Here is a 16467-nt window from a genome sequence, read left to right as displayed (position 1 = left end):
ATGGAAAACCTGCCCTTAATTAAATTGAGTCCATCCAATGGATCATTTCTTTGAGTGCAGAGTTTTCATTGGAATTTTCTGTCTAAATGTATATTCCTGAGGATGGCATGAATGTAGCTTTAAGCTTACAGAAGAAAGGATCTGCAAAATCATTCCTTCCGGCAGTTAGGTTTTTTTAATCTCTGGCTGAAGGAGCTACTCGGTCCACCCACAGCCTCATGCAAAAGAGGGGTGAGGATTGTTTAGGATGGAATCCAGAAAGGAGATCTCTTCATCAGTATTTTAATCCCAACACCATCAAAAATCTTTAACAAATTCCTGCAAACTTTAAACAACCTCAGTTTTCTTAGAATGTGGAGCTGACTCTGGTCCTTCTTGTACTGGATGTCTGTTCTTGTTGTCCACTCCAGTCTGTCATTGAGGTGAACAGCCAGGAGTTTCTAATGGTCAACTGTCTCAATGCCTATGTCCCAATTCCCTTCCTACTCACTAACTAAAAAAAAATAGAGTGCAGGGCTATGGTGCCCTTAATTTTGACTTTTAATTCGTAAATATGACTCCACAGATTTCCTAAAGTAAAAGTCTAATAAATATGATTATTTTATGAGAACTTTTTAGCAACTGATCTGGTGGGATTCGATATGTTATAACGATAATAAAAAGCTAATTGCAATGCATTATGGTCTATATTCACCAATCTAGTGAGAGTATGTTTTTCACAGAAATTTCAAGGGTACTCAATTTTGGAATTTCCAATATCAGACAGGCTATGGGGTAAGATAGCTGTCAAAAAGAAACATTTTCAAAAAGGAAAAGGAGTATTCATTAAGACAACATTTTATTCATGAATACAAAAATGTGTAAAATTTTATATTTTGTGCAAAATTTTGTAGTAAAATTATGAATTGTTGGATTCATATTTTTAGTGTTATGTTACATGTCTCTTTAGAATAAGACTTATTTTTGTTTTGAATTCCCCTTTTCTTCTGTTAAAATGTCAAAAATATGTCTTTTTGACTGCTATCTTACCCCATGCAGTCCAACAAAATAGCAACTGCAATTTCTAAGGCACTATTTAGTGAGTGAAGGAATTCGGACACAACCAATGCCTTTGTCCTGGATGCTCACTGGTGACACAGGAAGTGCCTTCCTTCTGAAGTCTTGTGCATGACTTTTATGTCTGAGCTTATCATCAAATATCTGATCTCTGCTGGCTTATTTTTTCCATATTTCCAGCCGTGCATGAGAGAAAAAGCATTTAGCTTCTTGCAGAGAAGTCAAAATGCTTTTTGTCTTTGCTCTAAATCTGACCAGCCCCATGAGAAGTCACAGCCGTGGACTGTGTGTGTCTCATCATTCTGGTGTGTCCAGCACAGACATTGTCATTAAATATGTATGCAATTTCCCATTTTTTGGTCATTATTATCCAGTGTGTCTGGCAGTAATGTAAGTGGAGACTTAAAAAAAAAGTATCAATAGGAATTCAGGCCTTTGAACGCAATGAGAAGCCACACTGAGATGGTGTATTGCCTCAGCAATTTGGACAGTATTTCCAGTTCAAATCGTCACAGCAGGATGAAGCCCGTTAAGTGCAGAAAGAGATGAAGGAGGAGAGAATAAAATATCAGAGGCTTGTTTTTTTTTTTTTTAAGAGATCTGGGAGCCTCTTTCGAAGCAATGAAGCTGAAGCAGTCTTATTATAAGAATCAATCTTTCTTCTGTGACTGATATTTGAAGTGTTAAAGAAAAGGATTGATTTATAGATTCTTGTGTCCTGTACACAAACTCACAATTCCAGTTTGTAAACACTTTATAGCTTGGTTTAAAAGAGAAGAAAAGAAAGGAACAGGATTCTAGAGAAGAGGTTTTTCTTAAGAACTTGGTGGGAAAAAAACGACCTAAATGCACAAACACTGATGCTGTTGAATTCTGGTGCACACTAAGGTTTGAACAAAACCTGAACCAATAAAAGAAGCTGCTCGGGAGGTTGGTAGGCACAGCTGTTTGGAATGAAACTCGTATCTTTTGTTGGCATCAAGAGCTAAGACAGGAGGTGGAAAAATATAAAGAAATCCCAAAGTATGGCATCATTGTGAGAGTGATGACCAAAATTATTGCAAGATGAGGCTGGAGGTTTGGCCCGGTCCCATTGAACACAACAGCATAGAGAATGCAAAGCAGTGCAGCTTGAAAACGGCGTCATTTTGAATAAAGGTTATTACAATCAGTGAAAGTGTTCCCACTGGATGTAACACTGAGCGTCCTATGAGCAATCCACAAGTAATGCTTCATGTCGTTCTGCTCTACCTCACTATTTTAAAGCCCCACTCTGACTAAAATGGTGCTTTTGGTGATGTTTTCGTGGCTTTTTTCTCATGAGAAAGGACACATATAAAGAAAATTAAGCTTAAAATTGAATTTCTGAGTATTGATTTATTCAAATCATTATAAATCAGGAGCAGATAAAAAAATATAATTGGTAAAGTTGTTATGTAGAAGCTACAGTGGCAATCCACAAGCTTTCTGCTCTGCTCCATTCTGATGCATTCACTTAGACCAGGGGTTCCCAAAACCTCACATAGACAACTATTAATAACCCTTTCTTGGATCTTCACAGAAAAAAGTCACAAAATGAATAAAATAGTTTAGGGATCCTTGACTTAGACTTAGCAAGCATCTGACTCATAACTGTACGTCTGGATAGCTAAAAAAAATGCTCACCATGTTTGTTGCCTCACTAAAGGCAACAAACATCCATAATGTACATATATGCTCATACTCTTATATGGCACAGTTCATTGTATATATTTTTCTACATATTTTTTTATACTTTATATCGTATTTTATATTATGTTCTGTATTTTTTATGCCACTTACACTGAAACGGTTGCTGCAATTTCATTGTCCTTGTGATAATGACAATAAAGGTCTATCTATCTATCTATCTAAAGTTAGGTCTTGGCTGTGAGGGGCAGAGTGTGTGAATAGAAAGACAAATAGATGTTGGGAAGAAGAAGCAGGCTCACTCCGGTCCTACCCACGACTCTGAAAGGAATTTCCACTGTACTACTGCCACTCAGCTGAAAATATGTCCTAGAACATGACACATTTTTCTTATTTTTTTAATGGCATAATCATAATCAAAAAGACCAGTTTTTACAATGAAGCAAAAGGTGACTGGAGTGGGACTTTAAAATGTAACCAAACCCTAAATCAGCTTTTTTTTTGGCTGTTGACCTCTGTAAATGGGGCTTTAAAAGTCCTGCCTGCCAAGTTTTTGACAAATTAAAATAAACTTCTTGAAGATTCTTGAAAATATAGTCAAAAACCGCCAGTGTGATGCCCCCTACAGGTTGACACAAGGCATTACAGTTGAATTTTGTGATTGGTCAAACCATGTGCATTTCAGAAGTCCTGTCATGATCTGCAGCTCCAGTAATAATAACAGTCTTGTTCTCCAGCCCCTCCCCTCTGACTGGATTTTCAAATTTCGGTTGTGGGTGGAGTCAGCCTCCAACTTCCCTGTTTGGTTACCCTTTGAAAGCTGACTCTCTCTAAACTAGATTGAAAGTGAATAGAAAAAGCTACAAAAGAAAAATTCCATGCTTTTTGTCCCCAAACATTTATTATTAACATTCTATAAACTGTAAATGATGCCTATGTATAAAATATTAAGCGTTTCTGAGGGTTAACAAAGTAACAAATTACTCTTTGAGGAGCAATAAGTAAACAGTCAAAGAAAGTACAAAGGTTGTTCCATTCATTTTTCCATTTACTTTGTTTCTTTTCATGCATAATATCAAAGAATAAAAAAGTAGTTGGGAAGCTACACTGAACAGGCTCTGCTTCAGAAACCTTTGATCTGCTTAGCATTGTGTCCGTTCTGCTTCAATCTTTAGACAAGAGAGCAGCTAAAAGCAGGAAACAGATTTAATTCAATAACTTATAATCGTTTTATGTAAGGATCCACCTCACTATAGTCAGGGAAACAGTGGGCAGCACTCTCTGCTACTCCTCCATTTGCATGCACAGAGCGGTCACCCTATTATCTAAAGATTTTTTTTGAAAATCCCTAAATCTCTTTCCTGGGTCTTCTGCTGCTTTAAAGGAAGCACCATGTGGTATCAAATGTGGTCCTGCAGAAATGTGTGGAGGCTTTCTGTGCTGCTTTTTACTGGCGAAAGCCAGTATACCTCAGCATTTTTACTTACAATAGATTGGCTAATCCAGCTACTTTTGCAACAGCAGTGGCCCAGTTTCCTGGTAAAAAATGATTAAAGTTTCATCCAAGTTGTGCTGTAAACAGATGGGCTGTCTTCCACAGAGGGAGCCAGTTTTGCACACTGGTGTTTTCCTTTTTTCTGTGAATAGTTTGTTGTTGAAAATGACTTTTTGCAGTTTTTCCTGGTTGATGTCTTCCCCCTTTTTTTTCAGATTTCTGTCATTTTTAGAAAAACTGCCTAAAGTACACATTTCTGGAATAACTGCATGTTTAAAAACCTTCTCTGATTAAATTTGTGCTTTTAACATCTTATTGCCACATTTTTCTGATGATAAAATATTAATAAATAAAATTAAGCGTTAAATTGCATTTCTGTGTATTTATTAATTCAAATTGTTGTGAATGAAAAAATACAGTTTTTTAAAAAAAAAAGCATAATTGTTACATAGAACATACACTTGGTGGGCCACAAGCTCCCTGCTCCGCTCCATGGATCCACTTGAAGACAGCTACATCCATGAACGTCTTCATTTCCTCGTCTGAGGTAGCATCTAGCTCAAAACGTGACTGGATAGCTCCTGGTAATGTTAGGCTGGGGGTGTGAGGGGCTGTAAGCTAGATGGAGAGCATGCAAACAGAGAGCTTTCAGTAATGGGTAGGGGAAGAGGGGGTGTGGTTACTCCATGCCAAGAGTCCCGCCCACAACTCAGAGATAAATGTAATGAAGTCCTGGCACTCTGCAGAAATCTTAGAAAAAGACAAAGGTTTCTGGTTTTGACAAAAAGAATTTCACATTGGTAATAAAAAGATAAAAAAAAAACATGCTTTTACAATAGAGCATGTTTACTGGAATTTTCCCATTACATACTGTCCTCGCTTCCCCAGTTCTCAAAAATATTAGAAAAATTGTTTTACACAATATTTTACATGACCATCAATATGGCTTTAGGAAGAAACGAACATCTTCACTTGTCCTTACAAACTTTGTTGAAAATATATCATCTGCAATTGAAAAAAAACAATATGCAGTGGGAATCTTTCTAGATCTAAAAAAAGCTTTTGATACGGTTGATCATGACATATTAATAAATAAACTGCACATGTATGGAGTGAGAGGACTGGCCTTAACTTGGCTTCGTAGTTATTTGCACAACAGAGAGCAGTATGTTGAAATAAATCAGGTAAAATCAAAAACATTGTCAGTAAAGGTTGGTGTTCCTCAAGGTTCAGTTTTGGGTCCGCTATTATTCATACTGTATATCAATGATATTTGTGAAATCTCAAACCTGTTGGAAACTATCTTATTTGCAGATGATACAAACTTGTTCTGCTGTGGAGACAACTTGGAAGAGCTATTGGAGGCAGCTGGAAGAGAACTCAATAAATTTAGGAGTTGGTTTGATCTAAATAAGTTAACACTAAACCTAAATAAAACTAAGTTTATAATATTCAGTAACAGAAAAGCCAATACTGATAGGAAACTTATGATTGATAATGTTGGAATTGAAAGGGTGTCCGAAATCAAATTTTTAGGGGTAATAATTGATGAAAAATTAAGCTGGAAGAAACACATAAACTATTAATAACACAATATCTAAATCTATAACTATACTATACAAAATAAAACATTTTTTAAACCAGTCATCATTAAAAACTTTGTACTGCTCATTCATTCTTCCCTACATGACTTATTGTGTGGAGGTGTGGGGAAGCACATACAAAACAACTTTAAATTCAGTCTTTCTTCTTCAAAAAAAAGCTATAAGAATAATCACCAACTCTCCTTACACTGAACCAACAAATCCACTTTTTATCAAATTAAAACTGTTGAAATCTTTTGACTTGATTGATTTCAAAATAATCCAATTCATGTTCAAAGTAAAAAACAAACAATTCCCAGAGAGTATCCAAAAGCTCTTCCAGTTAAGAGAAAATAAATATATGCTAAGAGGTACAAACATCTACGTCAAACCACCTGTTAGAACAAACATTAAACTCCACTGCATCTCCACAAGGGGGGTGCAGTTATGGAATAACTGTAGGGAAGATATAAAAAGTTGTCAAACCTTACATAAATTAAAAACATCCATCAAATGTAATAAAATCAATAAATATGAAGACATTGGTAAAGATACAGTATGTTGAATGTTATATGAATATTAGAATATATAAATGTTGTGACTGTTTTTCGCTGTTCTTTTCAGTAATGAAATTTATTCTTTTTTTTTGTTCATGTAGCTCAATATAGTCAATGAGAAATTGTACATTTAATTTGGGCTGAAAAAGATCAAAGGGGCTTGGAGTTGATAAGCTATTAGCTTCATCCAAAGCCCTTTTTCGAACTATGAACATCTGTTGTTGCATACAAGATTAATTGTGGGAGAAATTGCTTTGTTTTGCTCTGTTTCTTGTTTGTTTGCTTTTGCTCTTTTCATTTTCTCTGTTTTATCGTTGTTCTTGTTCGAAAACAAAATTATTAAAAAAAAAAAAAAAAAAAAAGATATAAATTCATTCAAAAATTGATGAATAAATAAAAATAGAATTGTCCCCAAAACACAAGTTAGGATGGTTACGATAAAATTATAATAATTATTAGTCATTTATAAATGTTTCTCCAGACCTGTAAAATTATCTGTTTGTAAGCATAATCGTTCCCCTTGGCTAATTATTTATTAGGTAATTATTATTTATTTTCAAATTAAGAGATAGAAAAATCCAGATATTGTGTAAGTAAAGAAGAAACAAAGGTACATTATTTAAGATTATATGGACATTTTAATTTGTTATCTAGCTTATACTTTTAACATATACGATTTATTTTTATAACAAATAAAGAAAATACATTAAGACTTTTTGGAATTTTTGGCCTACGGTTTCAAAATACTAACGTAAACTTTAGTGTTAAAAAACATATGAGATAATTAACTCAAACTATTTTAGAATAAAAAAAAATATAGAAATAACAAAGTAACTTGTAATGAGCAATTGAGCAAGAACAGCTCAATTTTAGGATTTCAAAATCCAGACAACTTTTGTCATTTTTAGAGTGTGAACATTTAGTAATTTTTATGGCAGATTTGGAATCAAAAATACTTCCAATTGGGTGAATTTTTTATTCACAATGAGCTCACAGTTTACTGGACCTTTAATATTCACATGTTATACAAAGCATAAAATCTGTTTTTTTAGCTAATCTTTGGCTTCATTTATAAAGATCACTTATCTGTCACTTGATCAGATATCAGAGGACACTCAAAAAAGGAAATTTCAGGAACGTGTTAAAAACACCCAAAAAAACAATTAAACTGTGTCAAAAAAATTGTTTATGGAGGACAGAGTTGCAGCTGAAGAGCCATTTCTTTGAAAATGACATGAACAGACAGAAAAACCTGATTCTAAAACCAGACGAAGCTTATTATTAAGGGTTAGCTTAAATTCGCAGTAAGTTTGAAGCTTTGGCAGCTCGGTATGTAAAAGCAGCTTTCATCCCCAGTGGGAGTTTTGCTGAGGCCCCACTGATGTGCGTCTCTGGCTCCAGTGCTGCATACCTGTGTGCCAAAGGGAGTTGTTAAACCTCTTTCTCTAGCCAGGTGTGTTCAGACAAGCTATTTATTCTCTCTATCCCCTTTGTATGTGGCGTATAAATGCAAGAGGTTTTCCATCTACCTGGTACATATAGCATCAGCATATGTCTTCAAAAGAGCTTGTTGTTATTTCCTCTTTTGCCTGTTTGTAAATGCGCCATCACTGCAGCTGCATTATCTTTAGCCAAACATATTTCACAAGTATGACTCACCAACTGGAGAAACGTAGTTATTAACGTCCCCACAGATTTTTTTGTTGTTGTTATCTTTAACAAATGTGTGTTAACATTTTCTCTGTTTTGTTTTTATACCTATTTGCTGGTCTTTTTTTAATGATCATTGTTTTTAGCCTGAGATAGAAATGGCAGTTTTTGCACCCGCCTGCATACTTCACAGCTTGAAGCTGATCTAACAATCTGTTACCTGGAGTACTTGATGAGATATAAATAACTCAGAGCACAGACAAAACTTGAAATGAGTCCAGTTAGCTCTTGATGGTGCTACTCCACTGTTTAATCAAGTGGATCCATGTTTTTGTTCTGGATGTATTGTGTTGTAATCTGGGATTGAAGGCACAGAATTGGGCTGGGAAATATGAGCAAAAAAAAAAAAAGTCAATTTTTTTCAGAACAAATTTAATATTCATTTATAATATTTTTTTCTCACTCCCTTTAAGATCTTTAACATAAAACTCAAATGACAGAATTTATTTAACCAGAACAATTTGATTTTAACATCTTGTGTCCTGAATGCATAATGTACATTATACTGATCTTTGGTACTCCCATATGTCACCTACTGTAAGGAAGTATGTATCCAATATTATTATCACCATTTATCAAGTTATTGTTATTAGTAGTATTTTTATTATTTTTATTACTGCTATTATTTGTAGTCTCTTTCATTTAGGAAAGGGCTTCAATAAGTTAATCTTCTGCTTCTTCTTTTTTAAAACATTTTTTGCTTTGTTATTGCATTGTTGTTGTAGCTAATATTTAGGTATAATCTATAGGTTTGTACCACATAGATCTTAATATATTTAATAATATTTTTAGAACAAATTTAAAAAAAAAAAAAATAAAATAAAAAATAAACACAAGCTGTAACAATGTTTGTACAGTGAGACAGGTGTTTTGTGAGCTGCTGTTAGCATCTCTGTAGAGAGCAGCACCTCTCCCCTTTCTGTTTCAGGTGTTAAAATTAATTAGTTGTGCTCCCAGTTTTGGTAGCTCCAGCCTTCAAACTGAGTTGGCAGTGTGTGGTTTGTTGCTTTAAGTCTGAAGTCATACAACCAAACCAGTTCCAAAAAAAAAAGTGGAGGCAAGTTCCTCTTTGCTACAGCTACCATTCTTACGTCTGCTCACAGATGTATATGTGAACGGACTGATCTCACTCCAAACAACTCAAGCCCATAAGTGGAGTACTGGCAAATAAAATCCATATTTTCCTAAAAATAAATCTTTTTTTTTTACATTTGAATTTATTGATGAAAATTAATTAATCGCCCTGCTGCTAGAACAGAGGCTTGCTCAGGTTTATATTTTCCTGTTAAGGTCAAATAAAGCTTACAGTGTGAACATTATTTCAAATTGAAGCTTCCACAACAAAGACAGCATGAACTCATCAATGAACTCCCCCGTTTCGGTTGTGTACCTTAATGTGGCATCATCATCTCCTTGCAGCTACCTTTGTCTTTGAAGCGGAAGTGGTTTTTGATGTCAATTTACCTGCTGCTCTAGTTTAGCAGGAGTTGTTAACAGCTGCTTTAAACCCCACCAAAGCTGTTTTTATGGCTACGGCACAGGTGTGTGCCCGTCATTGTGCAGAACTGGGTCATTGCGTAGGCAGTAAGAGGGTTGAAAAAGCTAGGTAAATTGAATTTAAAAGAAAAAAACCAACACCACAGTTTTTCATTTATGCATGATACAATCAAGGCTCCTGATGGTAAATTGTTTAGACGCTATAGTTTTAGATTGTAATTGTTAAATGGAAAAAAACAAAAGATGTGGATGTTTTTTTTAGATTTTTGATATGTGCTGCTGAAATTAGCTTGTAATTTACACTACAGATTTATTTAAAGCAAATCGTAGTCATTAGGTGAACAAGTATGTAAGTGTTCATATGTTCATTAAATTAAGAGAAATGGTGGTGCTCATCAATGCAAAATTAAGGAACATACTGCCTGATTGAAGTTATACAACAATTTTTAAAGCAGTGGTTAAATAACAAACCAGACATTTACATATATTTAAAAGGATCTTGCAGGTGCATTATTCCCATTATTTATTATTATTATTATTTTATTCAGAGTTTTTGTTACCCTACAGCACTATCACTGGGTGACTTTCACACGAGTAAAAGTATTTAAATGATTTTCAATATGTTGCATTTTCTGAGTCTCATTGGTCCCTTGGTAATGTCTCACATGTCCCAAGAATGGGTGAACCAAAGGCCAAGTCTTCAGTATCTTTTTTTTCTTTTCTATGAATTGTTCTTCTTCTCAAACTCCTTATTTTTAAGTAATTTTAAAGCATATTCTTAGGATATTCCAATGTTTTTATTTTCCATTTTGTTACATAGACCACAATTGTAAATAAAAATAACTACTCTAATTTCTAATGCGTGTTTTTTTTATGGAAAACTGTTATTTTAAATTCTATATTTACATTGGGCATGTGTGTCATGTTTAAGAATGCACCGAACGCAGGTACTTGAATACGCTTTTACCATATGGTGTTTACACTGGAATCCCTAAAGCGCTTGACCCTACATAGCATAGATAAAGTATGCACCAGACTCTTTATAACTGACCCAGGTTAGCCATCTCTTTTTTTTTTTTTTTTAGATCAACTTTAACTGCAATTCAAGGTTACTGCAACGTTTCTCTAATTTTTGGGGTGATTCAATCAATGTCCAGATCAAGATTAAGTGAATATTCATTTTTCTTTTCGATTGGTGCATTCTTTATTGATTAATAAAAAGAGCCAATTGGAAGCGAAATGATTTAGCCTTCACGTTCATTCAGCTCTGGTGAGACAACAAAAGAGAGGCAGGAGGTTGTCTTTTCCAAACTGGTAATAAGCCCCAAATCTTTGAATAAGATTGGTGATTGTTGCATAAATTTCAACAGCAGTCAGAATATTTGGTTAAAAATGTTTGATCTGACAACCTTTAAAATTTTAAACAATTGTATAAAGCATACAATATGTTTTTATGAGTGTAATTTACACATTATTTTGAAAATTTCTCACTTGAAAAACGTGATAATTGTAAAAGTATAGTCTGTTGTTAATTAAGGAGGTTGGAAGGCAGAGGGAATGTGTGTTGGACCAATGTGATGCAAACCATCGCATCAGTCGGCATCTGCTCGCTTTGGTTTCCCTTACTGCACCCGCGGTTAGTTTCATGGTGCTCCCTACTTATTTATTGATGTATTCCGACTCTGCTCACTATTACCGAGGCCAAAATGATGACTTTTTTATGCAGTAAATTCTTGTCAGTGACCCGTGGCTGACTTGTTATGTCACATGTGACCAAAACCTCCATTTTTTTTTCCTGCCCTCCTTTTGAAATACCCAGAGTTAAGGGGTATTTCATGCATGGTGAAAATTCTTAATATTTAAAGCTTGGTAGAGAAGAGTTCTTGTTTAAATTCATGACTGTTGCTTGATTTTGTTTTTTATCTTTTTACATCTGCCCACCCCATTGCCTTCATGGTAACTGCAAAACATGGTACTAAGAGGAAAAGATCTAAAACAGAAGATGACAGACCCAAAATATTGCACGAAATTAGTTAAATCTAATTCAAAGTTAAGTGTCCGAAATGTATTTGATTCTTTATGGCCTATTGCAGTAGGACCAGCTGACGCAGTAAAAAAGCAGGTATCTAACCCATAACTGTTTCTGTCCCCATCCTAGTTCTGTGAATTTTCTCAAATCACCAATAAGTTCCTCAAGGCTGCAGAGTCTGGGTCTTTCTCCATCCTTCTTCATCTGAGTGCAGAGTTCACCTCCACCTTTCACACTGTCTTTCTGCACAGCATCTGCTCCCCCTGGTCGGACTAAATATATTCATTTTAAACCACATTCAGTTTATGTAATTGAACTCTTTTAGATCCAACTCTTCCCCAGTTACCTCAGGTGTGCCTCTGGGCTCTGTCCAAAAACCCTTCATTTTTTTATTTTTTTTTATTTTATTTTTTTTTTTTTTAGCCAACTTTATTTCCCTTTTACTTTCCCTGCCTCTTGTGGGAATGTATTCTGCATATTTGAGATACATTTTCAAAAGTATCTATCAATAGTGACATAGTTAACCTTTCCCTCAAAAGTAAGAGTCCAAATGTCGTTCTCCACACTTCCTAATCTTTCCACAATAACATAAGCGCTTTAACACCAGAGAAGTTACCAGTGGCACAACTCCATTTTACACCATCACACCAGTCCTACAGCAGCTCCACTGATTGGTGGTTGGATTAAGATTGACTTTAAAACTCCTGGTGTAAACCATCAAAAACATCCATAACGAAGCCCTCCCATGCCTATCTGGTCTCCCTCAGCCTCCTGCCCTATCCAGATCCTTATCCTGCTTTCACCTGACTGTTTCTTGTTCCCATCTCAGCACCATAAGAGACAAAGCCTTGTAGCTGCTTTGGTGTAAATCTTTGGAACTTTCCCACTCGACATCAGAAACATTATTAAAGCTAAATTAAAACTTGCTTTAATTCTAGCTTTGCTAAGACAAACACGTAGTGAACATAAGATTGTATTGTATTCCTAAAAAGGCAAAGATGTCTACATGAACAAACTCCAGCAGCAGGAACAGAACAAGAGCAAAACTACAGATTGGCAAAACACTTAAATGACTCTCCATAGACCTAAATGACATCCAAATGACAGTGGCTGTAGGACAACATCAAGTGACTCACAAAAAGAATGGGGAAGGACAATTCAAGTAAAACAAGAGTGAAACTTAATAAGAAGCAAGGACAAGCCAAGTAACATCTTGCAAGCATGTTGATTTTCTCTGAAGTGTCCATTTTCCAGCTTTGAATTGATTATCCAATGATTGTACAGAAACCACAAAAGGTCTACAAGCCACAGGATCCCAGATCCATACAGACATTTAGTGGGGGATTATTATTAAACTGTGGGTGATTTAAGTGTGCTTAAGCAATGTTGGAATCCTTTTTGGTTTCTGTGTGGCAAAAGAATAATGAATCACACCGTGTAAAAATCTTATTCGGGGTATATTAATCCTTTGGATTGTTTCTTTTAACAGAAGAAGGCTCCCTGTTGGCAGGTGATTCAGCCAAGGTGTGGATAAATGGTCAAAACTACTTTTCCCTAAATCTAATTGTCATATTTGTGTTGTTAAATAAAAAGAACTCAATTATTTTTAATGGTAAATGTTGTATACTTGTATATTACTTTGTACTTTCCTTTCAAGGCCCAAAGCGCTTTACAGTCACAGACCCATTCACCCATTCACACACTGGTGGTGGCTCCGCTGCCGAACATTTGCGGCAAACTTCCACCAGAGGCAAATTGGGGTTAGGTGTCGACCGCCCTACCACTCCACCACAGCCATCCCATGATCAAATGATCAAATTCTTTAAAAAAATTGACATTCTTGCTAATTGATTCTGTTTTATTGATATTATTACAACTTTGGGAGAAAAATGTAGTAGTTTATAAAATAGACTAAAGTGTTCCCCCCGCGCATTTGAATTTCTTTATTAGGGGTTTCACACATCCGCTGATCTTTTTTTTAACCACCGGACTAAATATGTAACGAAAAATTAGACAACTCAAGATGCTTGTATGAAATTTTTGCGCCCGAAGGATGTGGTGAAGTGTATCTCTGTGCCCAGAGGAGAGCGGAGGTACAGTATTTGGAGTATTCGCGGATCTCTTTGGTCCATAAACCCCCGCAAATAATGGGGAAATACTGTATATATATATATATATATATATATATATATATATATATTAATTCGTTCATTCATTCATCCATTCATTCATTCATCTTGTTGTCCGCTTATTCCCTTTCGGGGTCGCGGGGGTGCCGGAGCCTATCCCGGCCACTGATGGGTGAAGGCGGGGTACACCCTGGACAGGTCCCCAGTATTTATATATAAAAGAGTGTGTTTTGAAAGGAGTTGGAGGAAGTGTAATTATATAATCCTACTCCTACTATGCTTATGTTAATTATTCTTTTGGTTGAAGTCACATACATTTATAGAACTTGACTTATCTCTAAAGTTTGCCGTGGCTTAATGTTTTTACGCCCTCTAATATTGTGCCATGCTGCATTCCCACACTGATTTCCTGAGTGATTGTCTCAGACATCTTGGCAAAGAAGTCAAGATTTAATCCAAAATGTATAATGTTACATGCAGATTTTTGAGGAATCCATCACATCAGAGTTCAACATTTTGTTTTTGTCATTTTAAGGCATTGTTGCACACCTACTCACAATTTAGACCTCGTATTGATTGGTACACTTAACTAAACTGTGGGTTTACCCCCCTCCAATCAGCTTCCCACAGAGAGAGTGCTTTGTCATTTCTGCCTGGAATATTCAAACACAGCAGGTTTGCTTTGTTTCAATCAGGGAGCAAAAAAGTACAAAATCAGAGTCCCTCACAATTTCACACTGTTTAAAAGCAACAAGTCGAATGTCACCAATGAATCTTTTTGCCACCCCTCCCTCACTTCCGGGCTCACATTTCTATGGGTACAATTTTCATGAGGGGATTGCTGCATTTAAACATTTAAATTGGGCTTAAATGATGGGTCTGTGATTGAAATAGTGTTTGCCTTTTTCAACATCTAACCAAATAAAATAGTGCAAATGATCAAATACTAGCTCTGCAGTTGTATCATTAACTGACAGCCCTAAAAAGAAAGAAAAAAAAAAAAAGGGATGTTGTGACTAAAACCTGCTGATGTCTTTCTCTCGTTTTAGCATCCTTATAGCTCAGTCTGCCGGCCTGAGCACAAAAGGTAGATAATTATTCACACCATTTCAGCTAGCTGACTCAAGGTTATTTGGCTAATTATGAGCAGGTCGGGATACTTATGCAAATACATCTGTTTGAGTGGTGGTTCTCTCGGAGCCACGGAAGGCTCATTGTGTCTCATTGTTGCCTGACAACAGTCCAAAGCAAAGGTGGTTTAATGATGTTTAGCAAGAGAGCACCCTCACTGAGCCTTACCTGGTTTAAAATTCAAAGGTCAGTTTTATGTCCATAAAGATGATGAAAATTGATGGATAAATATCATGAAGATTTTGGCAATTCGGGCTGAAAACTGTGCAACTGGATTGATACAATATTGCTTGTTACCGTTTGGTGGAGGGAGAGAGAGCAGGGCAGGTGCAGCAATGACAAACGACATCAACATAAAAGCGTAAAAAATGAGAACTAAAACCTGGAGCCATTTTACACTTATTGATAAAAGGGAGGCCGAATTTGGAATCTGCAAGAAAAGAATTTCAAACAGAACTGCCTCCACAACCAACCTGTGGAGACACCTGAACAACGTTCTCCAGAACAGATCATTACTGAATCAGATCAGCTTCACAATAATTTCTAATTACTAACCTTTACCATGATTACAAATTTTATTTTTATTTCTTTCTTTTTGTTTTGCATATTATAATTAGTATTTTGGGTTGTGGTTGTAGTGTCATTAAAAGTTGAATAGTAAATTGTTGTTTTTTGTTTTCATCATTTATTGTGTACATTTTACTTGGGAGGAAAATAATATCTTAAACACATTTTACACTTATAAGTATAAACACATTTTATTGTGTTTGTTATTCATTTTGTGCATACGTATATATACTTATTGATAAGTTAAATAAAACAACAGATCGACTTAAAGAGCCAAAAGATCCAGATGGCTAAGAAGAGACTGTGTGAGGAGCTGCAGCCCTCTGAAGTCTCAACAGAACCATGACAGGAGAGGATTCCCTGTTGATTGGTTTAATTCTTGGAAAGTTTTAGATGTATTTAGTTATTTATTTTTGTGAAGATTACAAAAAGGGATTGTTAAAATGTGATTGTGTGTGGCTTTCTGTAAGAACATAATTGTTACGTTTTGACACACCCTGTGATTGTTGCACTTTTTTTGTTAGCCTACAAACCATGTCCCTCACCAAACAAATGTTTGGGGACCCCTGATTTAAAGTAAATGTGGAAAATGAAATCCTCATGCCATAGTTTTATAAAACGCAGACCATCTCCACACTTGCAACACATGCAGGTACCTCTTTTTCAGCAGACTCCTGGCCAGTAAAAACGTCTGATTGAAGATCAGAGAAGTTTCCACCAGGGCCCTTTTAAGTACTACAACAAACAGTTTAGTAATTGTTATGGGTAATGTGTTTTTATAAAATTCTACAATGATTAGGCTCTTAATTGAGGAAATGTGTTCATGGTCTTCCTCTACTTCTGTCACTTTATCAACTTACATATTTTTAGTTTCACTGTGACATTGAGCAACATAAAATCAAAGCAGAGAAAAAGAGAAAGTGTCAGATTTTATTTTCTGTTCTCTCGTCTAAAATATTTTGAACCTCTTGTGAGTTTAAAAATCAACCTCACTTTTTACAATGCTATCAAACAAAATGATGTTTTAGAAACAGTAAAAATATTC

General features: G+C 35.4%; 1 protein-coding gene across 2 annotated transcripts in view; it reads left to right on the top strand.

Moving 5' to 3' along the window:
* Positions 1-16467, top strand: part of lingo1a (leucine rich repeat and Ig domain containing 1a) — a 170863-nt gene that overhangs the window by 15518 nt on the left and 138878 nt on the right. The gene's annotated exons all lie outside the window — the stretch shown is intronic.

This window comes from Oryzias melastigma, linkage group LG6, assembly GCF_002922805.2.
Source record: "Oryzias melastigma strain HK-1 linkage group LG6, ASM292280v2, whole genome shotgun sequence".
NCBI classification, from domain to species: Eukaryota; Metazoa; Chordata; class Actinopteri; order Beloniformes; family Adrianichthyidae; genus Oryzias; species Oryzias melastigma.
Note: the sequence above shows the minus strand (reverse complement) of the source record. Positions and strands in the feature narration are given on the sequence as shown.